Source organism: Uloborus diversus, chromosome 9 (genome assembly GCF_026930045.1).
Source record: "Uloborus diversus isolate 005 chromosome 9, Udiv.v.3.1, whole genome shotgun sequence".
NCBI classification, from domain to species: domain Eukaryota; kingdom Metazoa; phylum Arthropoda; class Arachnida; order Araneae; family Uloboridae; genus Uloborus; species Uloborus diversus.
Window position 1 is genome coordinate 54,956,995 of NC_072739.1, and position 13,395 is coordinate 54,970,389.

The window sequence follows — 13,395 nt, forward strand, 5'->3', positions numbered from 1 at the left end:
GACTGGTTACGCCCTGGGATAAGTATACGATACGTTTAAGGAGTTTTTATTCAGTTTTATGAAAATAAACACTTAAAATATACTACTATTAAAATATATGTCTACTAAATTATATGTCGACAGTTAAAAAATAATGGAGGCGATTTGACACTAAATGCAGTAAAAGAAGAAAGAAAAAAAAAACTTTTTCAAAACCCTCGCCTAAAAATTTCAATGTCGTAATCTCGTCACCCCTCCCCCTCCGCACCTCTCTCTTGCACACCCTTGAAATTTGAGGGCAGTTTAAAGCAGAGATATTGTAAATCGAAGTTATATACCCTGAATGGTTATTTCTTTTCTCTAAGTTGTCTTCAGTTTGAAACTGTTATTTTAACCCGGCTAAACATTTTACTGATCAATAAAACTGCTTTATTTAAAATGGCTTTCATCTACAACATTACACATGGAAGCAGTTTTGTTTCACTAAAATTCCCAGACGTTAGACGAAAAAGCTAAACCTTACCACTTAAGACACTAAATACCGTAAACTATCTTACTAGAAATGTAGTTTGTCATTGCAGCAAGTAATGTTAATATCGTCAGCTGATCGTCCGTTTTGAGGAAACAGTTATTATCTCTTATAAGGAACTAATGCTTTAGATTGAGCTTCACCGACAATACTAATAATAATTCATAGTACTAATACTGTTTCATAGCTTCGAGATATTTCCGAAACCCTTTACTTGGCGTAATTCTAATAAATTTCGGATTATTAGAGCGAGCTCCTGCCTTTATCCTTGAATAAAGTAAAGCCCATGTCCGTCATTTAGAGGATAAGGGAAGGAAGGACAATTACCCATCTCCCCCTCGTTTTGAGAAACATAATTGGTTTATGATACATAGGGTAACGGCATTAGTAACGGACATGCTTAAGGGCATCGCTCTCAGGTTAACTCCATTTTCTGAGCCTTTTCATGTAGTTAGACTTTTAAAAACTATTTTTCTCTCATGCATCTACACCTCATCTAACGTTTGGCTGCTGCTGGATCCTCTGAATGAGTTAATTCTATTTTTATTTGTTCCATTTCTAGAGCAGGTCCAACCCCCAGTAACAGACACCAACAATTCTGATGATACCCAGTAACAGATAGGAAGATGAAAGAATGAGTAATGAACTGAATTCCCCTTTTCTCTTCAAAATGTGCAAAAGTTCTTTATTTTTAGATCTAAAACCTTATTAAATTCAAATAAACACGAAACACCGGCAGACCTCGCGGTGGCTGTTCCTAACCTTCCACCATTGCCTTGTCAGTACCAACTGACTCACAAAATTCACTCTAACACTAGATGGTTGCACCGTATTCATGGGTCGCATCAGCTTTACCCGCCTAAAATTCTTATTATTTAAATCCAAACTGACGACTGTCTGTTACTGGTGCCGTTACCCTAGGTTTTTTTTTTTTTTTTTTTTTTTCCTATAACACGCACAGAGGCACTTTACTCCTTCGCGCTTTCCCCGGAAAACTTTGAAATGAATGGCCTGATTAGTGATTAAAAGTCCTCGAGAGATTTATACATTTGCATTTGCACTGTACGCCTAGCATAACCTCTTGCCACAGGTAACAGGACATAACAGGTTCATTTTTCTAGCTGTTAGATATAGAAAATTCCTGTAAATGATAAGCGACACCGACCCCCACCAACAATCAAAACAACAACGCCCAGCTCCCTTTCCACCAGATGACGTCAAAGACGCACGTGCAATACCATCACCGAGTCATCTCCGGAGAAAAATCCGCGCGATAACGCGCCAGCCAAGGCAACCCGGCTTCTTGCTCCGTCTTTGTGTCTCAGCTGAAGAGAAGGATCGGCCGCGCCGACCAATCAGCGTCCATGCCACTGCCGGGATAGCTCCGAGGTGGGGGAGGGGGGGGGGGGATTTTCGGCTACCTGTCGGCTGGAAGCCGAAGCGAAGCTGTGGACCGAGCATCCCTTTCTTTTCTTCTTTTTTTCCTTTCTTCTTCCTCGCACACGCTAGTAGGAGGAAGCTCCAGCGGTGCGCAAATCTCGCGCTTCTGCGCCGCGCCGGTCAGTTCCGCGTGACGTTTTCAGAGAAGAATTTCCGGTGAATTGGTGGGGAAAATGCTTTGATAAAAGTGTTTGCTATCCGTTACTTCACAGCTCTCCGAGCGATATCTAAACTTGGAACAGACATTGCAGTGAATCACTGTGTCTGCTTTTGCCATTCGTCACTTACCTAAAGCCGCTCTGGCTCCTTCGTATGTGAAACGTGTTTCAGATGAATGTTTCATCCAGGTTTAGTTGGAAAAGTGCCACCTGGAAAAGAGAAAAAAAATATATAAATACAGTTGCAGTCGAACTTGTGAAAATCGAAAATCTATGTCGAAATTTTTCGTTTTCCTTCCCAATGGGGCTGTTTCCTTCAGTCAAAAGTACTACTTTTAGTCACTAAAATTAATAGAATAAGCAAAAAAAGGAAAAATTTTTTACTTACAGGTACACATAACCGTGCCATTGTATAAACATTGAAATTTGTAAAACGTGTAATAAAAACGTGTCATACTGTAAAATTTTGAACAATATCAATGCAAAATATGTCAACTTTTTGACTTTGAACCAACTGCTTATTTTTATACCTTTGCTCAAAACTTCTGTATCTCGAATTTTCCTTTCGTCTCGTAAAATTCGAGATAGACAGGTTTGACTTCGAAAGTGAGCATTCGGGTCTTGAAATGCAAAAGCATTTTTTATGATTTTTGAACATTTTCCCCCTCCAACGTTAGCCGCGGTCCTCCTAATAAGGGTTAGGACCGACGAGAGGCCATGTCAGCCTAGTTCGGAAACAAGGGGCCCGACGACACTAATGCAAAAAAAAAAAAAAAAAGAAAGGAAAAAAGGGGGGGGGGGAGGGACTCCGAATAAGAGAAAACGTAAAGGTGAAGTAAAATTTTCTCTTTTGGTATTTGCTGTTGCGGTACTTTTAATGGAGTTGATTGGCTTCTAGTAAGCAGTTTTGATTTTTTTTTTCTCCCCCCCCCCCTTTTTTTCTTCTTTGCCTGCTTTTTTTCTTCTTTCCCCCCCTTTTCTTTCCCTTTTTCTTCTTTTCTTTTTTAGGGAGCGGGAAAGGCCGGCGACATAACTGACAAGGAGCTCCTCTTGGCTCTCTGTGGCCCTGTCGCGGACCGCAGTTTGGGAAGCGCTATACTTGAGTATGAAAGAATTTTGTTTTCGTGAATGCGGGTTTTTTTTTTTTTTTTTTTTGGTAAAGGTTTTGTTTTTGCGATTATAATAGCTTTTGCTGTTGCTTTTGCATTGAATTAATATCAATAAAAATTTGCTCTTTTAAGTTCTTGCAGCCTTGTTATATTCTTTCGATTAACGATCTCTAGATTCCACGATATCAACTAATTGGAAAATTTGGGAATCAAATATTTCGAGATTTTCGAACTTTTCGCGTAGTCACTTAAACTCTACCGTCTTTACTTAACAAACATTGAATAAAAAGTTGCATTAGAATGCATCAGTATTTATTTCGTAAGTTTTCCGTTCGAGCAAATTAAGGAAAATGTCGGATTTTCGAGTGTCTTTTTACTTTCTTCTATGTCTAATACATAGAAGAAAGTATTGGTTTCGTGCAAGTTTTCGAATTTTGACGCATTTGAACGTTTTGAGGTGTGCTGAGTCCATTTCGACCATTTTTGGAAAATGTCTGTCTGTCTGTATGTGTGTGTGTCCGTGTGTGTGTCACGTCTGTGTGTGACCAGTTTTTTGTGGCCGCTCTACAGCAAAAACTACCGCATGAAATCGAACGAAATTTGGTACACATATGTGCAACTATGTGAACTTGTGCCCATTGGTTTTTCGCGCGAATTCCTCCAAGGGGGTGGAGCAATGGGACGTTTTTTGAGTTACGCGTGCTTGCTATTCTTCAGGAAGTAACTGGCGGAATCAAACAAAATTTGGTCCATATGTTTCCATTAACAGGAACAGGTGCTGATTCAATTTTGGTGTCAATAACTCAAACAAGGGTTGAGCTATAGAACGTTTTTTGTCGTCAATTGTGACTGCTGTATCTCAAGAAATAATGAACGGAATGAAAGAAACATTTATCGGCAAGTAGCTCTTAGTGGGTATAAGAACTGATTTTATTTTGGTGTCAACAGCTAAAAAGGGGGTAGCGCAATCACCCGTTCTTTTTTTCCATTGTGAGTGCCCTATCTCAAGAAGTAATGCTACGTCCTGGTTGAAATTTGGAATATATGTGAATCCATATGTAAACAGGCTTTGGTTCAATTTTGACGCCAATCGCTCCAAGAGGTGTTGATTTTTTTTTTTTTTTTTTTTTTGCGAATAAAAATATTTTTATTAATGCAACAATAAGAAAGATAAATCGTAATAGATTGTCGTCTGCGTATTTCTCGTGATTTTAATTGTATGGAAATGATCGGAAATATTATCTCAATAATTTAAATTTTTTAACTGTTGCCATCTTATGTTTGTTAACAAATAAAATATTTGTAATTAATTCAAGCAAGGCTTTTAAAATAACTTTCAATTTTCGCTCTTTGCTTTGCTTTTGCAATAATTCAGACATTGGGATGGTCGTCAAGTTTTTGCATGTGTAATTTTGTTTTTGTTGTGAATATTGCTTCCTCGTGAAGCATGGGGAGGGATCAGAAAAAAAAAAGAAAAATATAGAAGAATGTTTCGTGATGGCCACAACATACTAGTTGAAGTTTCGTTCGGAAAAATGTTTCGGAAACTTTTCCACGCATTTAAACTGTCCCTTCAACTTTAAAGTTCGTTTTGTCTTAAATTTCCCGAATTATACACGAGTAATACTCTATTTATAAAGAAACCATTTATATTTTTTTGAGTTATTTCGGAAAAATGCTCACTTATTTAACATTTTTACAATGCGCTTATTTAAATAATAGCTCGAAAAGCGAGCAAAAGGTTTTTCGTTTTCCGGGTTTCTGGATTTTGGAAAAAAAGGTTCTGTTCCGACTGTAGTTAAAATAAAATGAAAGTTATTATTTAACTCTGCATATTTTGAATTATTTTATTAACTAGAAAATCGCCCGTCAAGATATGACGGGTGAAAATTGCTTCTACATTTGAACGAAGCCATTACCTGTTTGGTGATATTTTGATACTTGAAATTCTAACTCTAACTCCAGTGTATGTACCCTAAACTCCAGTAGATAGCGTTCATTGTTGACCATTTTTTCGTTTCTTCATTCCCCTGAAATATCACAGTCTTACCAGCAAAACAGTTAAGTTGCTGGATCGAGTTCAGCCTTGTCACGATAAAGCCTTTCCCTTGCATGTTAAAAATTGCCAAAACACATTATCAGATAATCATGTTGTGGCGCGATTTTCCTTGTTGAAACACGCGGGTTACTTGATCATTGGCTATTATATATATGAGGATTCTGCATATTTTGAATTATTTTATTATTTTTTAAGAAAAGAGGAACGCCTCAACAAGACACGATCAAGTGTAATACTGAAAATGTAAAATACGGTTTTGCCGTGAGTGAGAAAGTTCTAACTACTGCCACAAAAAAGAAAGGTTTTTGTTTTGCCCAGCACATCATTTTTCATCGAAATCTGCATGCAATGCCGCCATATTTTCTGCAACTTCCGTTTGCATGCTACATCCATTTCAACACCGCACTCAATTTACTGAGTAAAATTACTTGCGAACGCTTTTACGATATTCGCAAAGTGTTTGATCTTCTCGAAGTGCCATTTTCTTTGCTTTCCACACAACGTCAAATAACATTCCCAGTCCTATAGTTACTAACATAAAAGTTGGGGGTGCCCACCTAGGAGGAGGGGGAGGGGCTCATGGTACAGACTGCGCCATTAAAATTGTTAGGGGGTGTGTGTTTTGACAGGTATTTTTCGCATTTGGGGGAGGGCTCTTGCTTTCTTTTGGGGGGGGGGGGGGTCTTCACGATACTTGAAGGGGGGTGCGCCTTTGCTCTTAGGGGTTGGGGACTCTTGTAAAAGTTGTGAATGATAATTATAAGACTGTTAAAATTAAACGCTTTTGATTGCATACTTAATACGACTGCGCAATTTATTAGAAATCCACAATTTAGTTGAGTTTTGCCCGTTAGCGCTTGTTTTTGTCACGTCTTTACATTGTTATGCATGTTTCGTGTTGCTCAAAATTATTTTTCAGTTAATTTTTCTGGTTGTCTGGTTGCTCATATATGTGTTTATTTCGGCATTTATTTGTTTATTTATTTATTTTATATTTCCAAAATTCTTCTCGTTTTATGTGTTTTGTTCCTTAAGCAATTCTACAGTTTTAGTAATTTTTCGAAGTTCTAACAAGCATTTGGTGCAGTGTAGTCTTTTAACCACTTAACGCATTAGTCCGTGGTGTCTGCACATGGATAAAAGTTACCTGTAAACACTTCATACCATTTTCATTAAAAAAAAAAAAAAAAAAAAAAAAAAACTTTTACGTCAACCCTTTTTTCTAGTCACCCACCTCCTGAAATTGGAAAAAAAAAAACCCTTAAAATATACTTATACGTAAATTTTCTGTCAATAAATAAATTAATAGATCATTTTTTACCACTTTTCCTGAAATGAATCCGTGTCTTTAAAAAGTAACACAGTTAAATCTGTTTTATCCGAACTGCTCAGGAACGTGGGAGTTCGGACTATCAAACCAATTGGATTACAGAACACATTTTGCATTTCACATGTCCTGAGCATAGCAACAGCTAGAGCGTGGCTAAAGTGCGACAGGAAAGAGAAAAATATGCTTGGCAGTTGCAGTGTTAAATATTGTTTGTATAATTAGCAGTAAACATAGAATATTAGAAAGTTAGTTAAAATTGCTTTCTACATTTGAACGAAGTCATTGCCTGTTTGGTGATATTTTGATAGTTGAAATGGTAACCCTAACTCTAGTGGATGAACGCAAAACTCCAGTGGATAGCGTTCATTGTTGCCCCTTTTTTCGTTTCTTCATTCCCCTGAAATGACACAGTCTTAGCATTAAAACAGTTAAGTGACCGGATCGAGTTCAGCCTTGTCACGATAAAGCCTTTCCCTGCATGTTGAACATTACCAAAACATATTATCAAATGATATTGCCGTGGCTCGAGTTTCATTGTTGAAACGCGTGCGTTACTCGATCATCGTCTATTATTTATATGAGGATAAGCAGTACAGTACAGACTCGTTTTGACTGGGACCAAAGGCAATCCGGAGAAACGAAAATCCGGGTAATATGGATAATGAGCAAAACACATTCGTAAATAATCCGACTTATCCTTTACTGCAGCAGAAAAACAATGCTTTGTAACAAAATTACATAGGATTCTTGCTCGCAAACATTTTAATGTTCATACACTGTAAAAAAATTCGGAAACGTTTCTGAGTATATCGTGCAGCTGCGGTTCATGAAATTTTCGAAAACGTTTCTGAGTATTTCGGAATTCTCTTTCTGTAATGTCCGGAAACGTGTCTGAGTATTTCGGAATCCTCTTTCTGTAATGTCCAGAAACGTGTCTGAGTATTTCGGAATCCTCTTTCCGTAATTTTCAGAAACGTTTCTGAGTATTTCGGAATCCTCTTTCCGTAATTTCCAGAAATGTTTCTGAGTATTCTGTGCAGCTGTGGTTCATGAAAGTTTCGAAAACGTTTCCGAGTATTTCGGAATTCTCCAAACAATTTTCAAAAACGTTTCCGAGAATTTCGGAATCCTTTTTCCGTGATTTTTTCTAAAATATAATTCTTTATTATAGTATTGCATACCATATCAGTTTCAATTCTTTCATATCTAAGAGCAATAATACAAGCAATTTTAGAATCATTCGTGGATTTTTTTTTTTTTTTTTTTTGGAATTTCTAATGACAAATAGCATGGTTAACAGCATAACATATGCACAGTTATAAATTTTTGAAAAATTATGAAATAATCTAAGTTTCATTCCTAATCACAAAATCGTCGGGGAATTGGAGTGGGGGTACCTTCTGAAAAGTGGGGATTGTTTGTTAAACAATCTTAAACTTCAGTTTTTTTCTCAATATTTTCAAGACAAAACTATCAACATATTGTATTTTTAATGCAGAATTTAAAAACATATCTTGTATCAAACTTGATAGCTTTTATCTTTGGATAAAAATTTGACAGGACTTACCTACCCTTCGCGTTCCGGAATTCGTTCACCTCAAGTCAATTTCTCTGACGAACAAAGTGTACCGAAAAGTACCAACAGAGAAATTGATGAATTTAAATATGACACCAAGTCCCTCTGCTGGAACCATTCGGGTTGATTCTTCTGTTCTTGCCCTTTTCCAGCTCATCACAAATATAAATACTTACTCAAAATAGGTTACTGATTTTATTTTTACAGTGTGCGCAAAATGCATTATATATTTTATTTATTAAAACATTGAACTCTATTACATGATTATTCCATTTCATATATATGAGAATACCCCCCCCCCCCACCATAAGAGTGATGGTGCACCCATAAAATGCTATGAAGCGCCCCCCCCCCCTTGAAAAAGCAACATCATATACATTATAAATCAAAGTATCATATAAATTATAAGTCAAATACTTTAATATGGTGTAAAAATACAAAATTATTTTATTAAGTCTTTTTTTTTTTTTTTGCTTTTGGTAAAATTGAGGCTCGTAAAACGAAAAAAATGAAGACACTTTTAAATACATATATGTATTTATTTGTTAAATAAATTAATACACATTTAACTAATTTAAAGCCTTTCGCTAATGCAAATATTTAAAGAGATATCGTCATTTAGATAATACTGAAGCACTATGTTCCTAATTACAAGAGATAGTTTTTTTTTTTTTTACTTCATACAATCTAGCTACACTGTTTACAAGAGAATGAAAACATGCAACCTTAAAGACGAACTATCAAACCTGACAATTTGCATATTATAACATTTAATTCATAATGCTTGATACATAAATGTTCAGCCAAATATTAACTGAGATTGACACATAAAAACAAAGTACACAATAACACTTATTTAAATTTTTTTATAATCTTCAATTCATAAATTTTACAGAATAAAACTAGACACACTTGCACTTTAAATATGTGTTCTATGTAATGTAAAATATTTTCAAATTGCAATAGTTCACAACGAAAAAATTATACTGAAGAAAATAGTTTTTTTTAACGAGATTTATATGAACTAAATCTCTTTAAAGTAATAGCGTTGCAAAGCGACTTACCTATTCGTCGGTGGTGGTCTTTTGCAGGCTTTGGTCACCAAAAAGGTGATTTTTATGACAGAATAAAATTCTGCCAACAAAAATTACCCATTTGGTAGAAAGAAGAAAAGTATCCAAGAAAAATTACCTACACAAGTTATGCGACGCAATGAAGTTACATGGCGTCCTCTCGGCAATTATTTGGTTTTTAATTTCAGTTTGTATTCCTTCCGCGAGCATGCGTCGAGAATTTGCACTTCGTACTTAAAAATAAGTGACATAGCTTCAAATTCAATCTCATGACGATACATAAGCAAGGAAATATAAGACTTTAACATTATCTTCAGTGAATTCATGCGAGGAACAAAACTTCTACTAATCCCCTTGATGAGTGTTACTTCGCATATATGAGTCAGCAGTTGTTTTCATTGCGTGCTTTCGAAAGTTTCAGTTTAAATTTGCTGCTGGACTATAAAATTGACGTGTCACCTGCGCATGCGTCGACTCTTACTTTCTTGCTAAACGGGAAACGTTTTTGATTATAGCAGAAAACTGCGGAGGGCGTACGAATCTGTGTATTACGGAAAACTTTTTTGTATATTCAGAGAGTTTTCCGAGATTTTGTACAGTGTAGTGGGTCTGCAGTGGTGTCGGAAGTCGGACTGACACTCCAAAGTACGCCAAGTTGTTTATTAGTTACAGCAATTTATTGTGCGGACCTACGCAGGAGTTGTAGGGGAATGTGGGGCAAAGTGAAATAGTTAAGATAACTTACTTTTTTCAAAATGAACAAGTTGGAAATTTGTTCGGAAAATTCTGGTACATAAATAAAAAACAATATATATATATTTTAACTTTCATTGGAACATTATTTTTCATTTTTGGCAGTAAATTTGCACCTCTTAAAACAAGGTGGATTTTTTTTACTTCTTTTTTTCATGGGGCAAAGTGAAAAATAAAATATTTTTTAGTGAAATACTTTCTATGCGATTATTACAGACATTTTTGATCAAGTAAATGAGTAAATACAAGAAGAAATGAAAAAATTAAAATGTAATGAAGCAATAAACAAATGAATAAATAAATAAGTAAATAAATAAATGAGAAAAAAATAAATCAGTTAATGATATAGTGAATGAATAAGAAAAGTAAGTGATAAATGATTAAATAAGTGAGTAATTAAATGAAAATGGTAAATGAAATAATGAGTGAATACGCAAATCATTTGATAAAAGATTGAATAAATAAATGAAATGAACTATTTTACTTTGCCCCACATGCACTTGACTAACAATACAAAGCATTGAAAATAAAAATAAACTTAGTATTAAACAAATATATATTTCACTGAATTTTAGTAGGTCTCAATTCATGTTTAAAATGTTAATTACAGGAAGTTTATGATGTAACTAGTGGTACCCACACGGCTTTGCTCGTAGTAGAAAATTAAAAGGTCACTTACAAATAATGGATGGTGAATTTCTCGCAAATTTGCTATGTTAATTTGGTCGCCCTAGTTACGGTTCCACACTATGATAATTTGATAATTTACTCGTCCAAGTTATGATAATTTGCTCGGTAAAATGTTCTTAAAATTGGAATAGAAAAAGAACAAAATCGGATTTTCGAAAAATCGCTTCGAGGTGCACACCCCCATGCTACAAACTAATTTTGTGCCAAATTTCACGAAAATCGGCCGAACGGTCTAAGCGCTTTGCGCGTCCCAGAGATCCAGACAGAGAGACTTTCAGCTTTATTGTTAGTAAAGATAATAACAAAAATAATTTTTGACTTACAACAAAATATTACAGTATGAGTATCAATTTTTGAAAATTGCTTGTATTATTATATTCTTTGATTTTCAGAGGTAATCTTTTCTTGATTAGGATAGACTACACCTGTTACTACATAGTTAAAGTATTAATAGATGGGTGGCGCTAAAAGCAGAGTAAATATTTGACCATTTCACTTTGCCTCGCTATTTCGGTTCGCCCTATACATTCCCCTATATTTAATTAAAATAAAGAGTAAATATTTGGCGTTCTCATAGTTTTGTTCTTGCAATCATAATTCAAAATAATTATGTTAGTGAACATATATTTTTTAACTCAACTTTTCAATCTGGATAAACGAGGATCTACCGTATTACAGTAGAATGGGCAAGTCAATTCGGTGACAGGTACAAGGACCCTCGGGGAGTGATGTATTACAGAAGAAAAAACTATATCAATAAACCTACTGTGCAAATTAGTCAAAGTTTTATATTAAAAAAAAAGGCATTCATTTTCTTCTCAGCCAATGATGAACTGCGTTTTTGGCGCTAAGACTCGAATTTATTCATCTCGCCGGAGCTCTTATTAATGGACGTTCGGATTACGGGAATTCGGAGTTTGGATTAAAGCGGTTTTACTGTCGTACCAAACATCCGCAATTCTGTCAGCGGCAAAGGTCTACTCTTTTTTAGCTTCTTTGTAGAATATTTGACTTGACAAGAAGTTATTTATTATCAGGGTTCGGGATTTTTTTAAAATTTAAATCGGATTTTTTTTATTTAAATCAGATTTTTTTTTAATTTAAATTAGGTTTTTTAAAATTTTTTTTAATCTTCAAATTTTGGTGGATATTAATAACTTTACATTTATAAACATAATATAATTCATACAATAGATGAATCCATTCAGCTTACTTTTAAAATTAAGATAAGTTCTCTAACTATTCAATACATTTTTAAAAAATTATAGATGCGTTATAATGTTTAGATAAGATGTGATTTTGTTTCATGCTTTGCTTAAAGATAAGGTTTCCATCATCATGTACGTTTTTAGTGTAAAAGTCATGGTGTATAAGAAAAACTGCAAATTTTTGTTTTGTTCCCAACTGTAATTTTGGAATAAAAGCAATATTGCAAGAGTGAAAATCTGTTACATACACAGAAAAAGGGACATATGTAGTTTTGCCAGTTGAAGTTAAGGTAGTATAATGCAGTGTAGTTAAATTTAGAGCAATACAGCCTACAAATGCAAACTTAATGTATAAAAATGAAATCAACTGATTTTAATAAATGATTTTCTTTAAAAAAAATCGCTTGATTCAAATCAATGATTTTAAAAAAAAAAATCACTTGATTTAAATCATGATTTTAATCAAGCTGATTTAAATCAACGAACCCTGTTTATTATCAATATTGAACTCTACAGGCAAGGCTATAATATCGATTTTGATTTTTTTTTTTTTTTTAAATAAGTTGACAATACTGCAGGGGCGGACACAGAAATAATATGCTAATAAGAAAATAGTGGCTTCATAACACATAAGTTTTATTGAAAATTTCGGGCACAATGTCTTAGCGAATTTCAAAGCAGTTTCTAATTCTTAAAGTCATGATACAGCTGAGGTGACATTTTGATACAACATGGCGTATTCATTAATATCATGGTTTTGCGAATAAACTACAATGTGATTTCTTTGGGCGATTCTCGAGCAAATGTCCCGTGCGTAACGCTAAGTTTCTTATTTTATTGGTTAGCTGGAAAAAATAAAAAACTTAGCGTTACGCACGGGACATTTTTTCGAGAATCGTCCCTTTCATTTTGTATTTTTTATTAGCCTAAAAAGAAATCTATTATTTCGCAAATTGCTTCCTGGATTGAAATGACTTCCAAGTACGGCTACACATTTTTTTTTAATTGTTAATTATTGATTCCATCAAAGAAGAATTAATGAACGAATCGCGATATTACGTTCCCTTAAATTCGAAACCAGTTAAATGCATTTTGCAAGCTCTGGTCTCTGTCTCCAGTATTACTTCTTTAGCAAACAAAAGGCTTTTATTTAAAATATGTGTGTGTATTTCGTGTTCTTTTTAATAACTGTAAAAAGAAAGTATTTAATAGAGAAGTCAATTAAAAATAATAAACGAAACAGTTAAGTTAATTTATCCTTTCGGGGGGGGGTGACACGGCCCCTGCCCCCCCCCCTAAAATCCGCTACTGCAATACTGTACAGTTAATTTATATTACAATAACCCAGTTTTTGCTTCGTTTGGAAGCTACTCATGAATCTGCGGTTAGGAACCGCGAGTCTCGAGAAATTTTCAAAACTGGAACTTAGTCTTAAAAGTTTGGAGACCCTCCCCTCATTCAGTGACGGATCTACAGTTTTGCCCAGGGCTG